Genomic DNA, 17,500 nt, shown 5'->3' with positions numbered 1-17,500 from the left:
TACTCAGTCGTGATGTTTGCTGGCGGGTTATACTTTTCTGAGAAGAGATGCAAACGGGAAACAGATTCTATCTACATCTGCAACGCACAGAAATCAAGTGGATGAGAGTTACCCGAAACACCTTCATAGTAACTGGTTCCATTTCATTTTTTTTTGCATAAAAGAGAAGAAAGCCCGCGGCCTGGGAAGCAAGACCTCCGGTCAGCTGAGCGTGCATCTCGGGCTGTCCCTTCCGTGGCTGGCGCACGCAACCGTCCTGGCTGGGTCCCCGCCCTCTGCCTTCCATGGTGCAGAATTGCTGGAGCGCCAGGCAGAGATGCCGGCAGGGCAAAACGTGCTTCGACCGCATCCCTCACCTCCTCTGGGACACCTACAACCCCGGGGAGCTAAAGGCATCCAGCATCTACACGGACCAACCAAACAGCTTGACTTGGTGTCGTACTGGAGTGCCCAGCTTTAGGAAAACATGCCGACCAATCCACCAGATAGATGGTTTATCCAGAACCAGACACCGTGGAGAATGAAGTGTCTCCCAGAAGTACAGCAAGTCCACTACGTACAGACTAGTCCTGTCCCGTGAGCGCACTCCTAAGTCCAACAAAGTCAGCGTAGGTACCCAACTTTTACAGACAACGCCAGACGCCTGAGTTAACTTATGTGATTGGACATGCGAACGCACGTTCGCATCTTTCAAAGTTCGCAACTTGAAGTTTCGTAATGTAGAGGACTTACTGTATGGTTTCCAGAAGCCCCATCCTCTGATGCAGGAATGCAAATGAAATTCTTACACGCAATCGCCCAAGCTCAGGACTGGAGGGTCCCCGGAAGACTAAGGGAGCAGAGGTACCAGTTACCGTGCTCAGTTCTCAAAGACCCCCACCTCACACCATGAACAAAATCCCCCCTCCCTGGGCACCAGGCCCCTTCCCTGCCTCAAGTCTGGTGGACACAGGTCAGCCTGGAGAGGATGCCTTTGCTACCTAGCACATCTTGTTTATTGACAGATTCCAAATCTGCACAAATTTGCCTACTCCCTAAAACTTCTCTGAAACCCCCAAACCAACACCTTGGGTCCTCTGGCAGTTATTTGCCAAAACGTGGCAAAAAATGTGCGTCACCCGGACGTGTGTGTTCTCAGCTGAGGTGCAGCATAGCAAACAGGTGCCGTTTTGGGGGTCTGTCAAGGGCTGTGTATTTTGCACTGTTTTGCTTTACATTCCTACTGTCACTGTCTAAAATTGCCCCCAAGTGTAGCACTCAAGTGCTGGCTGGTGTTCCGGAAAGGGATCACAATGACACCCCAAAATAGGACACTTTGGCAAGGGGGGTTATTTAGACCTGAACTCAAGTGAGAATCAACAGATGCAGAAAGAACTCATTCCATGGCTTCCCTTAACTGGGAAAAAAGCAGAAACTTCTGAGAAATGAGAAGTTCCATGGGGAAGTTTTATGACCATGAAAATGATGGAAAATCAGCCCCCAGATGAATCTGCACAAACCTTACTAAAATAGTCTTATCATCCATGAGTTTCCACATATATTTACCCCCTCTAGACGTTCAAAACCCCTTTCCTTTGTTTAGTCATGTGTGCACAATTTATTACTCTCTATTAAAATGGTATATATGTCCCTAAGTCTAATCACTTCTCACGCAGGGGGGTCATTTCTTTTCTATAGACCCCCCCCACACACACACACACTGTGCATATAAAACCTAAAATTAGATTTGTATCTTTTTCTTATGGTTATCATTTGCCAATTTAATTTGCAAGCCCCTATCGCAGAACCTAAGAGGTTAGAGGAAGAGGGTTTTCCTTCCCTTGCATTCCTAAGCACAGGAAGACTTTGATGTACCTTATGGAGAAAATACATGCATTAGATAAGCTGATGAAAATGCTGTGACCAGAGGCTAACCCTGTGTTTCCCCTTGGAGTGATGAATCAGTACTTGCTAATTCTGGGTTTGCAGGGGGAATTTCCAGAACATCACTACCACAAATAATGAGAATCCATTGTATTTCACATATTTCATGTGTGACACAAACATAAGCATTGCACCCCAAGGGAGAGTTCTAACACCCTGCCTTCCTCTCTGCATATTTCCCAGACCCCGAATCTACACCCTGCATCTTGCTGAGGCCAGTCGGGGACCCATTACCTGGTCCTACAGAGCCTTGGTTCAAACGAAAACTCAGTCCATCAGACGGCTCACAGAGGGGCAGAAGAATACAAAGGGAGCAATTGTCTTACCCATTTCAGGGGCTTTAAAGGGAGGAAAGTCCAAAAACTGGATGTCCGTGTCATTGCTGGTTCCGTTCACCAGGAAAAAGTAACTGTCTGTTCTCTGGGGTTTGCCTAGCTCATCAAAATGGCATCCCACACGTGTACCCGCCGAGTCAAGGATGTACCAGCCACACTCGGACATGTTTCCATGCCTGTAATTTCCAAAAGGGCATCAAGGAACGGTGGGAGGAGCATGCATCCTCTTGGGGGGGGGCGCATCAAACCCAAAATCTTGGGCTTCCCTGGTGGCACAGTGGTTAAGAACCCACCTGCCAATGCAGGGGACACAGGTTTGAGCTGTGGTCCAGGAAGATCCCACGTGCCGCGGAGCAACAAAGCCCGTGCGCCACAACTACTGAGCCCACGTGCTACAATTACTGAAGCCCGTGCGCCTAGAGCCCGTGCTCTGCAACAAGAGAAGCCACTGCAATGAGAAGCCCGCGCACCGCAAAAAAGAGTAGCCCCCGCTTGCCGCAACTAGAGAAAGCCCGCGCGCAGCAACGAAGACCCAACGCAGCCCTAAATAAATAAATTAATTAATTAAAAATTCTGTATAGTGAAATATACCAAAATAAAATTTAAAAAAAACAAAAAAAACAAAATATCCCTCCAACCCAGAAAACCCTTCTGAAAAGGAGACAATTTTATCATTGACTCAGTGTGAAACCAGAAGGCAACCAAAGAGATTGCAAAGATGGGGAGGAATGTCACCCTTTTATAGAGCAAAGTGGCTAAAACCCATCCCATTCACAGTCTGAGGATAAAACTGCTCCATCATCAAAAAGTCTATACATAATAGACACTGGAGAGGGCGTGGAGAAAAGGGAACCCTCCTGCACTGTTGGTGGGAATGTGAATTGGTGCAGCATCTATGGAGAACAGGATGGAAGTTTCTCAAAAATACTAAAAATAGAGCTACCATATGATCCAGCAATCCCGCTCTGGTATTTATCTGAAAAAAACAAAAACACTAACTGGAAAAGATACTTACACCCCAATGTTCACTGTAGCACTACTCACAACAGCCAAGACATGGAAACAGCCTAAATGTCCTTTGACAGCGGAGTGGATAAAGAAGTTGTGGTGCATATAAAATGGAATATTACTCAGCCATAAAAAAGAATGAAATAATGCCATTTGCAGCAACAAGGATGGACCTAGAGATGGTCATACTAAGTGAAATAAGTCAGAGAAAGATAAACAGTATATGATATCACTTACATGTGGAATTGAAAAAATAATACAAATGAACTTATTTACAAAGCAGAAACAGGCTCACAGACACAGAAAACAGACTTAGGGTTACCAAAGGGGAAAGCGGGGGAGGGAGGGATAAATTAGGAGTTTGGGATTAACAGATACACATGACTATATATACGATAGATAAACAAGGACCTACTGTGTAGCACAGGGAACTCTACTCAATATCCTATAAGAACCCATAATGGAAAAGAATCTGAAAAGAAAATATATATGTGTGTATGGATAACTGAATCACTTTGCTGTACACCTGAAACTAACACAACGTTGTAAATCAACTCTACTCCAATGTAAAAAAAAAAAAAAGACAAAATTGCTAATTTCCTGACACTTTCAGACCAGAGGAGGATTTTGGAACCTAGAGCCACCAGCCAGGTGAAGGAGACGGGTGTTTCCTTCCTGGATGTTTGGACATTTTAGACCGGTGCCCCCCCGGGTCCTTGAGGAAACATTTCTGGACTATGGGGCAGCATTTAACGTGACGACCCCAGCGAGGTCTCGGGCCCCCAGGCGTGCCGCTTCCGGGGAGGCCCCCCTGTAGAGGTGACAGCGCACGTCTGCAGGGGCGGCCGGGCCCGGCGTCCAGCTGCGGTTCGTGAAACGGACGTTGTAGATGACACGGGAGACGTTCTCGGCTCTGGAACCTTCCTTGCCTGGGAAGACACACACCCCAATCCTCACGGTCGTCCCCACCGGCCCCAGCGCCCCGCCGGCGACACGGATGCGTGTCACCATAGGAAATGTCAGGGGACGACAGGGGGCGACGTCACCTGGGTTATGAAAGGGCAGGACTTCTGGAACACGTGTCCGTCAGAGGCGGCATTGACAGTCAGCGCGGCGCCCCCGTGCAGCCCGGCGTTGTATAATGTTGTATAATGTGCAGAAGTAGGTGTCGTCTTCTGTGACCTGCAAGACGTTCCACCGAGAATAAACGCACAACCTGGGCTGCGGGCTCCTGGGGACCCAAGTCAATCCCGCGACAGTTCCAGGAGGTGAGGGTCCCTGACAAGTACCCCCCTCCTTTTTATTGAGGTACAGTTGATGTACAATATTGTATGTTTCAGGTGTACAACATCATGATTCACAATTTTAAAGGTCATAGTGTATTTATACTGATTATAAAATACTGGCTCTATTCCCTGTGCTGTACAATATATCCTTGTAGCTTATTTTATACATATAGTTTGTACCTCTTAATCCCCTACCCCTATCTTGCCCCCCCCCGGAAACCACTAGTTTGTTCTCTGTATTCGTGAGTCTGCTTCTTTTTTGTTATATTCACTAGTTTGTTTTATTTTTTAGATCCCACATATAAGTGATATCGTATGGTATTTGTCTTTGTCTGACTTATTTCACTTAGTATAATCATCACTGGGTCCACCCACGTTGCTGCAAATGGCATTATTTTGTTCTTTTTTTATGGCTGAGTAATATCCCATTGTATATTATGTACCACATCTTCTTTATCCATTCATCTGTCTACAGACACTTAGGTGGCTTCCATGTCTTGGCTATTGTGAATAGTGACGCTATGAAAATAGGGGTGCATGTATCTTTTCCAATTCCATATTTCCAGAAATATGCCCAGGAGTGGGATTGCTGGGTCATGTGGTAGTTCTAGTTTTAGTTTTTTGAAGAACATTCCCCCACATCTCCAAACAGCCACTGTCACTGTGAAACAAAAGCAAAAATAAACAAATGGGACCTAACTAAACTTAAAAGCTTTGCCACAGCAAAGGAAACCATCGACAGAACCAAAAGATAACCTAGGGAATGGGAGGAAATGTTTGCAAAGGACCCCCCTTCCTTGATCAAACTTTGCTCAGGCCTCACCTTGCCCTCTTTGGGACTAGCTCTCTTCCTCGGCCTGCGGAACCCAGTTTGGGCAAAGCACCCTGTTAAATCAGATTACTGAGAACCCTTGATTCTGTAGGGGATCAGAATACATCACCCTGAAAGAGGCCACTTTGGCATAAGGATTATTTGGAGTTGCAGGCAACTGAGAAAGAGCAGATCGAAACAAAACAAAACAAACAACAACAACAACAACAACAAAACCAGAAAAAAACCCTCTCTGGCCTCCCACCCTTTGCCTAAAAACAGGGCATAAATTTCTCTTTGGGAAAGTGTCCCCTCTTTGAAACTCTCGTACCAGGAAAGGCAGAATGAGCTGGTGCTACACTCTTACCACTCCAGAGAGGCATGAATCTAAGGAACAAACCTCACTAAAATGACCCTCATCTTCCATAAATTTCCCCAATATTTACCTCCCCACATTTGGCAGCTCCTCAAAGCCGAAACCCCTCTTCCTTTGTCTTCTCCCCTCTCTAGAAATTGTTTTTTTTTTTTACTTTATTTATTTACTTATTTATTTTTGGCTGTGTTGGGTCTCCGTTTCTGTGCGAGGGCTTTCTCTAGTTGTCCTTGTTGTTTATCTATTTTTCCCCTTTTTTAAACGTTCATTTTTATTGGAGCATAGTTGATCTGTTGCTTATCTATTTTATATATAGTAGTGTGTATATGTTAATCCCAAGCTCCTAATAAGTTTGTTTTCAAAATCTGTGAGTCTATTTCTATTTTGTAAATAAGTTCATTTGTAACCCTTTTTAAAATTAGATTCCACATATAAGTGATATCATACGGTATCTGTCTTTCTCTATCTGACTTACTTCACTGAGTATGATAATCTCTAGGTCCATCCATGTTGCTGCAAATGGCATTATTTCATTCCATTTCATGGCTGAGAAATATTCCATTGTATACATGTACCACATCTTCTTTATCCATTCATCTGTCAGTGGACATTTAAGTTGTTTCCATGACCTGGCTGTTGTAAATAGTGCTGCTATGAACATAGGGGTGCATGTATCTTTTTGAATTCTGGTTTTCTCCAGATCTAAGCCCTGGAGTGGGATTGCTGGATCACGTAGTAGTTCTATTTTTAGTTTTGTAAGGAACCTCCATCCTGTTCTCCATAGTGGCTGCACCAATTTACATTCCCACCAACAGTGTAGGAGGGTTCCTTTTCTCCACACCCAGAACTAAATGGGAGGTTTCCAGGGCCCCTGATTTTCTAAAGTGCTAAGGGGTCTCTCTTTTGCTTTGACCTGGATTCAATATGGCACCGTCTCCCTCCAGACCCCTGGGAGTTAGGGAGTAAGACCTCCACCCAGATGGTGACCAAGCTCCGTCAGCTGTCAGGAAACAGGCTGGGCAGGAAGGGATGCATCAGTCAGCATTTTAATTTATAAATTCCACAGATGGATTGCAGATCTGCGCCATAGCTGGTGTTGTCCAAGGCGTTGGGGATAAAGGAAAAAAGAAGAACAGGAGGACAAAGGTCTTGTTCTTACTGAGTTTACATTTGCACGTGAAGGATGATAAAAATGGAGAAAGTTGTCACGTAAGGTGGTGATGCTTAACCAAGACAAGTAAGGCAGGAACGAGGTGGGGTAAGTAGGAACGGGGCTTCGTGGTGATGGCCACATAAAGATGCTCTGAGACGGTCCTGCTGAGGTGGGGACCACGTGATCAGCAGACTTTCCAGTCATTCTGAAGACAGAAACCCTCACTATCTTCATGATTAATTACACAACTTGTGACACAAGAGAAAATGACTCAAATAACTGCCAAAAAAAAAAAAGAAAAGTTTTTGTTCTGACAAGGATAGATGTGGAGCCTATAACTTTTGATCGATGAAGTGCTACTTTAACAATGCTCAGGTGGCCTGGGGATGGGGTAGGCGGTAGGGAAGTGTGCGTGGGCTACAAAGGGGCACCCAGAAATTGAAGCGGTGATGCAGATGTTCACCATAGGGGCTGTGGTGATGGTTTCACAGGTGTCTACCTAAGTCAAAACTGACCGCATTTCACATTATAATCATGTGTAATTCACTGTATATCTATTCATCCTCAGTGATAAGAAAACAAAACCTCTTTGGGGGTCACAAGAACTCTTGTCAAATCTGCACCTTCATCAGAGAGCTTGAACGACGTTCGTTACGGGGTACAATCTGCTACAGGTTTTAGACGCACTTGATGAACACACTGAATATATGGCAAGATGATTTTGCGGGGTAGGGGATGTTTAGGCTGTTATGAAAATTTAACTTCACACACAGGTATGGCATAGGGTTCAAAAAGGTTATTGTTATAAATTAAACCAGCAAAGTTGTAACCAAATTCCCAGGGATGGAAGAGCCCATAAGACGGTATCACTGAGCAGAGAAATCATTCTTTCTTTTCAGCTAAAAGCTACTGACAGGGACTTCCCTGGCGGTCCAGTGGTTAGGACTCTGTGCTTCCACTGCAGAGGGCGCAGGTTCCATCCCTGGTCGGGCAACTAAGATCCTGCAGGCCATGCGGTGCAGCCTAAATAAGTAAATAAATAAAGCTGCTTTTTGGAATCACTATTTTAGGCACGCAGACATTTTGATATCTAAGGGTAGGCATTCTATCAAAGCTCATAAATATATATAGAAACAAGCAGCGGGAAGGTTATGAAAAAGATCGTAACAAGAGCCGGTAAGGACGCTGGCGACCCGGAACCCTCAAGCGCTGTTTGTGGGGATCTAAAATAGTGCAGCTGCCTTGGAGAACATTCTGGCATTAATCTGCTCGAGGTGCCATAGCAAATACCATTAGTCAAGTGGTTTAAACCACAGACACTTATTTCCCACAGTTCTGGGGCTGAATGTCTAAGATCAGGGCGCTGGCATGGCTGGTTTTCTGGGGAAAACCCTCTTCTTGTCCTTCAGACAGGGACCTTCTCACTGTGACCTCACGTGATGGAGAGAGGGGCTCCAGTGCATCTTCTTCTCTTCTAAGGACACTAATCTCATCATGGGGGCCCCACCCTCATGACCTCATCTAAGCCTAATTAATCACCTCCCAAAAGCCTCACCTCCTAACACCATCCCATTGGGAGTCAGAGCTTCAGCATATAAACTTTGGGGAGGACACAGCAGAAAGCAGGCAGTTCTCAGACCTTATAAAGTCAGACATACAATTCCTATGCGGCTCGGGAATTTCACTCTCAGGTATTTACCCCAAATAAAGGAAAATTTCCTTCCACAGAAAGACTTGTACCCGAATGTCATACAGCAGCTTGATTTTTTTGTCGCCCCAAACTGGGAATGACCAAAACGCCTATCAATGGGAAAATGCACCTAGCAACTGTGACATAGCCATGCGCAGGGGTGGAGTGACTCATCCACGAAGAGCACCGAGCTACCCGCATACTCAAGGACGTGGGCCAACCTCAAAAACACGCTGAGCTAAAAGAAAGCCAGACAGCAGAATTCATACCGTGGGCTTCCCTCTCTAGGAAACTTGGGAGATGGTGCGTCTCATCTACAGGGGCTGGGGTGTCCCCTGGCTGATGGAGGGACAGGGAATCCAGAGGGAAGAGTTCCACATCGTGCTTGTAACACGGGTTTGTCCACTTGCTAAACCTCACGAGGCTGCATGAAGGATGCCCAAATCATCCCTCCATCCGGCAGATTTTCCAGAAGACCTTAGAGTTGTTACCTAGGAGATGTTGAATTAGGAGGGGTGTGACTGTCCCCTCCTCACTCACTACCACCCCCCAGGATTAGAAAAGGAGATCGCAGCCCTGGTAGATGTTTGTGCTGCCCTCAGCAATGGGGTCCCCGGCTGCCCTGAACTTTTAGGACCGCACAGGGTGATGCGGGGTGGGAAAGACCCCGTGCGCAGTATCACCATGCGGAGAACTAACCCCACGGGCTGGCTGGTCTCAGGGACCCTGAGGGCTGCATCGCCCTGAAAGCTCAGGGGTGGGACGCCTCGAGGGCACCCTGGGGGTGAGACAGGCCCTCCCCCTGCAGGATGGCGTGTGGGTCAGTGAGTGAGTCAACAAGTCCATGTCCCGTTTCCCCCTCTGACCTGGCCGCCCACGATGGACCGGGGTCCCTGGCGTGGACCCCAGAGGCAGCAGGCTTTACCCATGGCCGGGGGGCTGTCCCCTGTGTCTTAATGAGAGGGGGGGGGCCTCCCCGGGACCCTCAGGTCCTGCAGGTCAGCCACTGCCCGCTGGGGGCTCCACTGAGAAAGAGACAGACACCGCCGGAAATAGTGCAAGTTGGCAGTGACTCAGTTTGTACTGCGGTCCGTCCGCAAATGACATTTCCTCAACTGTCACTATTCTGTGTTCCTTCTGTGTTTCATCACCTAAAAGAGAGAGTCTGCCGACACGGTTTCCCTTCCAAAGGCCCTAATACGCTCTGGAGATATTTTATTTTTCTGCTGTTCCCCTAGCCTCTCCCTCCTGGGACTTTAATATTATTATTATCATCATTACTAACGGACAATGTTTTCAGCAGTTTCCGCTTTTCAGAGACCTCAGCGGAAGGCATGGAGTTCCCGTGGACCTTCCCCGCCCTCTCCCAGTTTCCCCTGTTATCCTATTATGGAATATCCTGCGTTGGGTGGTGCATCTGTTACCATGGATACGTTGATACTGATACATTGTTCTTAGTCGGGATGTAGTGTAGCCACACAGAACCGGTTCCCTGTCTGAACCAGGGCTTCCAAAGCCCCAGAACACACTTTTCAATTTTTTTTTCCCCCCGCATATAAAACAGAGAAGTTGCAGTTGCCATGGGGAAGGTTGGGCTCCGGACTACCCTCGTCTCCACTTTCCTTGCCCTCCTTCCTGCACCCCCAACCCATCTACGCATTTCTTTTTCTGTTTCAGCAAGAAATGGGGCCCTTTATTAATGAACTCAGCCGTGTTCCTTCCTTAGGGGGTTTTACAACCGTCTGGTGTTTTGTGGTTTGTGGGCAGTGACTGTGCTGGTGACAGAGGAGGGTCCGTCTGTCTGGTCTGGGCGGCCAGGCTGGACTTGAGGATTTGAGCTGGCGGGGGGGGGGGCTTCTGGATTTGCTCCCTGAGTCCAGGTGCGTGGTCACGGGTCCCTGGTCCTGGACCCCCTCCCCCCATGTGAGATGCCCCGGCAGGTCTTGTCTTGTAGGGCTGGACCCCTGCGTCCCTGTGGGGGGGTGGTGTCTGGTCCCGGAGACTCCTGGGCCCCTCCTCCTGGGGGTGGTCTTCCTGCAGCACCCCAGATCCTCCATCCCAGGGAGGCATCAGACCCAGAGCACTGGGGTCCCCGGTGTAGCCCTGACGAGGAATCAGTGTGCTGGGGTGAGGCAGGAAAGTGCATCCTCCGGTCTCTGAGAACGTCAGGAAAATCCTGGTTTTATTCCGGGCTCTTCCCTCCCCACCCCATCCTGGCCCCTCCAGACCCAGTACAGACAAAACTCTCTGCACAATCTCCTCCCCTTCCGCCCCTCCCCTCCCCAAGCCTCGGGGGTCTGTTCAGGGACTTTGTGGGGCTCCCTGGAATTCCCACAACCCAGTGGAGCAAGCACTGTCCTCAATCCCATTTCACAGATGCGGCACAGAGAGGGCAAGCAGGCTGCCCAAAGTCACACAGCCGTGCCGGCATATCCCCCGTGCCCACCTGGGGACTGTTGCCCGGAGTTGCGAGTCTGCACTCAGCGCAAGAAAGAAAGCATTGCTCTCTGAGCAGGTACGGCAGACACCCAAAGACCCTGCGGGGCGGGTACGGCCCAGTCACTCAGTGCCTGTGGGGATGTGCAGAGGGGCCCCCAGAACGGGGTGGAGGTCATTTATGACATCGGCGGATCCACGTAGCGTGATGCCATAGTGAGCAGATTCTCAGCCTCACGCTGTTGGGGAAATGTAATTAACCCCAAGTCTCCTGCGAACCCAGAAAGCCTTCCCACAATGACAGGAGGGGAAGAACACGTGTTATCACTGAAGGAGCCCAAAACCAGGAAGGGACGCCCATCACGGGCTGAGACCTGGCAGGGACGGGAAGAGTCCCGCCCTCTCGCACAGCCCGGAGGGAACGACCAGCCCCAGCCTCGTTCTCGGGATAAACAATCTCTGTTTCCTGAACCAACAGGTCTTGACAGCCCCGTGGGCTGCGCAGAGTTTGTCCTAAACCCCCCGGTTTATCGGGGCCCCATCTACGTTAACCAGTTGCCTCTCTCCGGAGAAAACAACACACGGCTCCCAGCTTTGTTCCAGCTGGTACGTTTGCAACTTGGAGCGAGGTGGTACTTGCCCTAATGTGGCAGAAGAGAGAGTTTAAATTATCTTTCTTGGCCTCTCACCTTCTGAGATGGCCCACACTGTCTGTGGTGTGTGTCTGTCTCTAAATAAAGAAAAACAAATATCGTATAACATCACTTCTATGTGGAATCGATGAAAGTGGTACAGATGAACTTACTTGCAGAGTAAAAACAGTCACAAGATGTAGAGAACAAACGTATGGTTACCGAGGGGGCGCGGGGTGGGTGGGACGGACATGTACACACTACTATGTATAAAGTAGGTGACTAAGGAGAACGTGCTGTGGCGCACAGGGAACTCGAGTCAGTGCTCTGCGGTGACCCAAACGGGAAGGACATCCAAAAGAGAAGGGACAGATGGATTCGTATAACTGATTCACTTGGCTGTACAGCAGAAACTCACACAACAATGTAAAGCAACTCTACTCCAATAAAAATTAGTTTTAAAAATAAATAAAATTATTTTCCTTAATTTTAATTTGTGTCTGTCCTTACAAATCTCATTTACCTGGCCTTCACCTCAGAGGGCATGCACTGGGGTTAACCCGCCAAATGCCGCCTGTGTTTGAGGGTTGTTAAAAAAAAAAAAAAAAAAAGAGACCGGATCTGGTTGACAGATGCACCTGGCCTGCGGAGCCTGAAGTGTCTGGTTTTCACAGGAGCGAACGTTTGCGGACAGTTGGGGGAAGTGGATGGAGGTGGGGCTGTGGGTGCAGGTTGGGGGCACTTCAGGGCAGGGCTGGGGGTTAGGGGTGCACACAGCCAGGAAGGAGCCTCTTTAGAGGGGCGTGTGGGTGGAACTGTGTTCCTTCCAAAGCGGTATGTCCACCTCCTGACCCCCCAGAACCTCAGAATGTGACTTAATTTGGAAACAGGGACTCTGCAGAGGTGATGAAGGGAAGGGTCTGAGGTGTGGTCCCCCTGGAGGAGGGTGGCCCTACATCCAATGACAGGGTCCTTCTAAGACACAGAAGAGGAGAGACACAGACACAGAGGAGAAGCCCCGTGAAGACGGAGGCAGAGATGGGAGGGATGCGGCCACAAGCCCAGGGATGCCTGGAGCCCCCAGAAGCTGGAAGAGGCGGGAAGGACCCTCCCCTGGAGCCTCTGGAGGGAGCGCGGCCCTGAGACACCTTGACCTCAGACATCTGGTCCCCAGGATGGGGGAGGGTGGATGCCCGTGGTTTTCAGCCCCCCAGTCTGCGGTCATTTGCTGCTGCCACCCCAGGACACTGCCCATGCCTCCCCCCAACCCCGGCCCTCCTGCCTGTACATCCAGACTCAGATTCTCTTCCAAAGGTCCCCATTTCCCCCCCCCCACCCCCACCCAGCCATCACTCCCCCGGCTCCCTGCTCCCTGGCAGAGTCTGGAGACCCCTCGCCCTGCCCGTGCACGTGAAGATACCCGGAATCCCCTCTTCGGCCTCCACGAGCCCCAGCAGTTGCTCAGCTTTAGTTTTTCCTGGGAGAACCCTTTCCCCCCAGCGGGGCTGAGAGCTCACCCTCAGCTACGAGGTCTTACCGAGTCCAAGCTCGCTCTGCCTGAAAACGAGGTGCTGAGGCAAGGGATACGACTTATTAGGCTTTGGAGAAGATGGCAGACGAGTGTCTCTGAAAAACCATCTTTTGGGGGCTTTGGATGCCAGTTTCTTTTATTGCGCAGAGAGGGGCAGGAGATGAGCAAGTAAAGTAAAAAGTCCGTAAGTGTTGCAAATATCCCCTGGAACGGCCAGCCTCGGGGAGGCGATGTGTTAATTTCTTCTTTCTTGCAGCCCTCCGCAGGTGGGCGGGGTCCGGATGCTTCCCTGAACAAAGACACTTTGTTTTAACCCTCAGGCAGAGGGGCAGGGTCCCCTGAGGCAGACCATTGTGTATAGATAGTATCCTTTTGGTGAACAAAAGCAGCCGGAAGCAAAGGTTAAAGTGAAAGAAACAGATCCAACGTGGAGTCAGAATCGGCTCTTCCCTGTTACACCTTCACACGACTTTGTCGATCACGTGAGTGCACACGAGCCACGTGGGCGTGTGAGCTGGATGCTGATGGACATCTCAGCCCAGGTGTGTGATGGGTGCGTCTCCCCAGAGGCAGGTGGGGGTAGGGCCCCCGCTGTCAAGGTAAAGAAGCCCCGAGGAGCATGCGCTGCAAAGACAACCATGGCAACCATGACTGGGGCTCAGTCCCCGCCATCCCCAGTGGCACATCCCACGGCCCCTGCCGTGGCCCCCAGCGCCGGTGAAGCAGGAGGAGGGTCAGGATGGAGAGAGGGGAGGTGGGCCTTGGGCATTGCAGCCCACAGGGAAGGCTGCCCTGTGATTAAAATACAGCATCATTGCCAAAAAAAAAAAAAAGACTTCCCTGACAGTCCAGTGCAGGGGGCATGGGTTTGATCTCTGCTTGGGGAAGATCCCACATGCCATGCAGTATGGCCAATAAAATTTTTAAAATGCGGCATCATCACCAGACGATTGGTTTAAGAAGATGTGGTGTGTACATACAGGGGAATCCTGGGAAACCAAAAGATGCATGTGACTCACTTTACGGAGCTACTCGATTTATTGCGATGGTCTGGAAACAAACCCACAGCCTCTCCAAGGTCTGCCTGTTTGCCTGTACGGACAGGTATTCTCTGTTTTAAGTAAGTTGAAATCTGGACGCTCCCAGCAGCACGCTGCTCACATGGCCCCAGCATCTTCACCTTGACTAAGTTTGTGTGGCTTTGGTGAAAATGATTTCTGGCTTGAAGTCCCCATAAGAGGGCAGAGCTGGACCAGTCTCCCAGGAGCCCTTGACAATCAGGGGGCTTCATGTGAATGACCCGGAGAGGGGGCTTTGCAGAGACCAATCAATCAGAGGGAGAGAAGGATGTGAGGGTTCCTGATCTTCCGGATGAGGACTTCACCAAGTCTTTCTCATGGTGTTATTTCGGCGCCACTGAAAACATCTCCTGAACAATAACAAAAATATGTCCAGCCCCTCCTCCCCCTGAATTTAAATTCCTTTAGCGGGGAAGGAAAATGGCAATACTTATGCCTTAGAATAAAATGTGCCTGTCTGAGAGGCGTTTTGCAAATTCATACTAAAGTGGTAATGACTGATATCGGATCTGCTCATAAATGCAGGAAGTCAAGATGTTAAGAAAGAATGGAGAAGAAAAGTGGAATAGAAAGTGAGAATCCTAAAAATAAAATGTCTCTAGTTCAGCATGGTCTCTGCATGGCCCTGTACCCACTGTTTGCTGTTGTACAGCTGTTACCAGAAATTTTTTTTTTTTCTGTTCGTAGAATTTTTTTTCCCCATCTGGACCACTCTAGGGCAAAATTTCAAAGCGGAAGGAAATTTCAAGTTCCTTTGTCCCCTCTCAGCCCTGTGTGTGCCCTGATGCTGTCACTACACCACCTCTGCACAGATATCCCCTCCTCTACCCTCGCCCTCAGATGGGCAGACGGACGTCTGGTCATTGGGGACGGCAGTCTAGTCTCTCAGGCTTCTGGGCGGCACTTCCTTTCTGATGACAGGTCTTGACCTGAAGGCATGGCCCATAGGATGGGATCTGGGGCACTGGGAGTGAGGGGGTGATGTATTGGATAAATGAAGGGGAGGTGAGTTTCCTGCCTCACATGCTTGATCTTACAAGTGGGTAGGTGGATGGAAACATCAGGAATGCTTCTCCTCGTGAAGCAGGGGTGAGCTGCAGCCCCCTGGTACCGGATCTGAGGCCCCCTTGACCATCCAGGAGATTTGGGAGCTGCTGTCAAGCCCTTGGTAGCTGCACTGGGTATGTTTACTCCACAAGAATCTGCGAATGCTTCTAATCAGGACTTTTTTTTTTCCTGGGTGAACCAATTTAGGGGGACTTCATGCCTCTGAAGTCATGTGCAGGAGCTGGGAGGTCGCTTCAGGACCTGGACATGCAATTTTTTTCCCTGGGGTTTTCTCAGGAGCAAATGCCGTGGGAGGGGACAGGTGCTGGGGGTACAGTCGTTGGGGGCAGGTGTCCATCTTCCTGGCGGGCAGTCCCCAGGAAGAGCACAGGGACCCACCAGAGCCTGGACGGCCCCATGTGAGGACATGTTGCAGTGTCCACCCGCCGTAAATATTCCTGTGGTGGTCAGTTCTTGTATCCGGATGTCCAGGTGACAGCCCCACTCATTCAGACACTTACCTGGGGGTGGCTGGGAAGGTGTTTGCTAGGTGTGACTCAAGTCCACAACCAGCTGACTTGGAGTAAAGAGAAGATGCTCCATATGTCGGTGGGCCTCGTCTAATCAGGTGACGGTCTTAACAGCAAACACCGAGGTTTCCCAGAGAAGAAGGAATTCTGACTCATGATGGCAGCGTCAGCTCCTGTCTGAAATTCCAGCTCAGCCCCCTGCCCTGCAGATTTCAGTCACCAGCCCCATAAGCATGTGAGCCAATTCCTTGAAGTCAATCTCTTTGCATTTATATATATATCTTTCGCCATATATATATATTTATCTTTCTCCAAATATATATCTCATATAGGTATGCATATTCATATCTCTTTCTATATATAGACATATATCCATATATATATCTCCATACGTATACTGTTGGCCCTCCATATCCTTGGGTTCTGCATCTGTGGATACAGAGGGCCAGCTGTATGAACTACTCCTCTCTCTCTCTCTCTCTCTCTCTCTATCTATATATACGTATACACACATATATATGAATATCTCTCTCCCTCTGTGTATCCATGTAGAGCTCCATATCTATGTTTATGTGTATGTCTATTATCTATAGCCTATATCTCATCTCTATCTATGTACCAATCATCTCTATATCGATTTATCAATCAATCATCTATTTATTATCTATCTACAAATCATATCTATCATCTATTTCTACATATCTATCTATCATCTATTTTTCTATCATATCTATCATCTATCATATCTATTTATCTATCTTTCTATCATATCTATCTATGATATCTATCTGTCTATCTATCATATCTATGATATCTATCTATCTATCATCTATCTAATATAAATCTTCATCCTATTGGTCTCGTTTCTCTGGAGAACACTGACTGCTACAGTTTCAAAGTCACTCTGAGCAGAGCCGACCTACCAGCAAGGCTGTAGATGAGACTTCACTGGCTGGGAGCTGCTCTGGGCATCATGCATCCAGCCCTATGGAGGATACAGGCAAAGTACACAAGAGGTAGGAGAGAAAACATAACCCCACAGCAGGTCTGCAGACCCCTGACTGCTCCCCGACACATAAATGCTCAGGGAACAAGGAGAATCACCACCAGTAGACGTAGCTTGGAAATAGCCAACCATCCAACTCTAGGGAAACCAGCTCCTTCCGCAAATTAGAGTTCTCAGGATAAATGCCACGGTTACAGAACAAGCTCAAGCAATCCGCCACATCCTGGACCAGTGAGCCGGTTGCCTGCTCAAATACATGGCATAAGAAGACAACTTCCAGGGTGGGAAGTGAAAACCATTACAGATCAAAGCGCTTTGAGATGCGTGAACCAAACGCATCCATGGGCCACGTGTGGACCTTTGGCCCCTGGGGCAAAAAGACTAATTGTAAAAAGTTGCATCGGCAATGCCCGGGATTTTGTGAAGACAGACCTGAGGAATTTGTGTGAAGGCATTATGGAATCAGGGATGACAACCGAACCATGCGTGAGAGAGGCAGGCGTGTGGTGACCCTGAAGTCCTTCTCTTAGAACCCCGTGGCAGGGTTCATGCCAAAGCGAGATCATCCCTGGGACATGCTTCGGAGGTCCCCATCAGTCCATGGCTCTCCTCGGATACCACATTTCCCAGGATCCTTCCCTGGCAGCCCCTCCAAAGCCA

Source organism: Balaenoptera physalus, assembly GCF_965194825.1.
Source record: "Balaenoptera physalus genome assembly, chromosome: Y".
Lineage (NCBI taxonomy): Eukaryota > Metazoa > Chordata > Mammalia > Artiodactyla > Balaenopteridae > Balaenoptera > Balaenoptera physalus.
Note: the sequence above shows the minus strand (reverse complement) of the source record.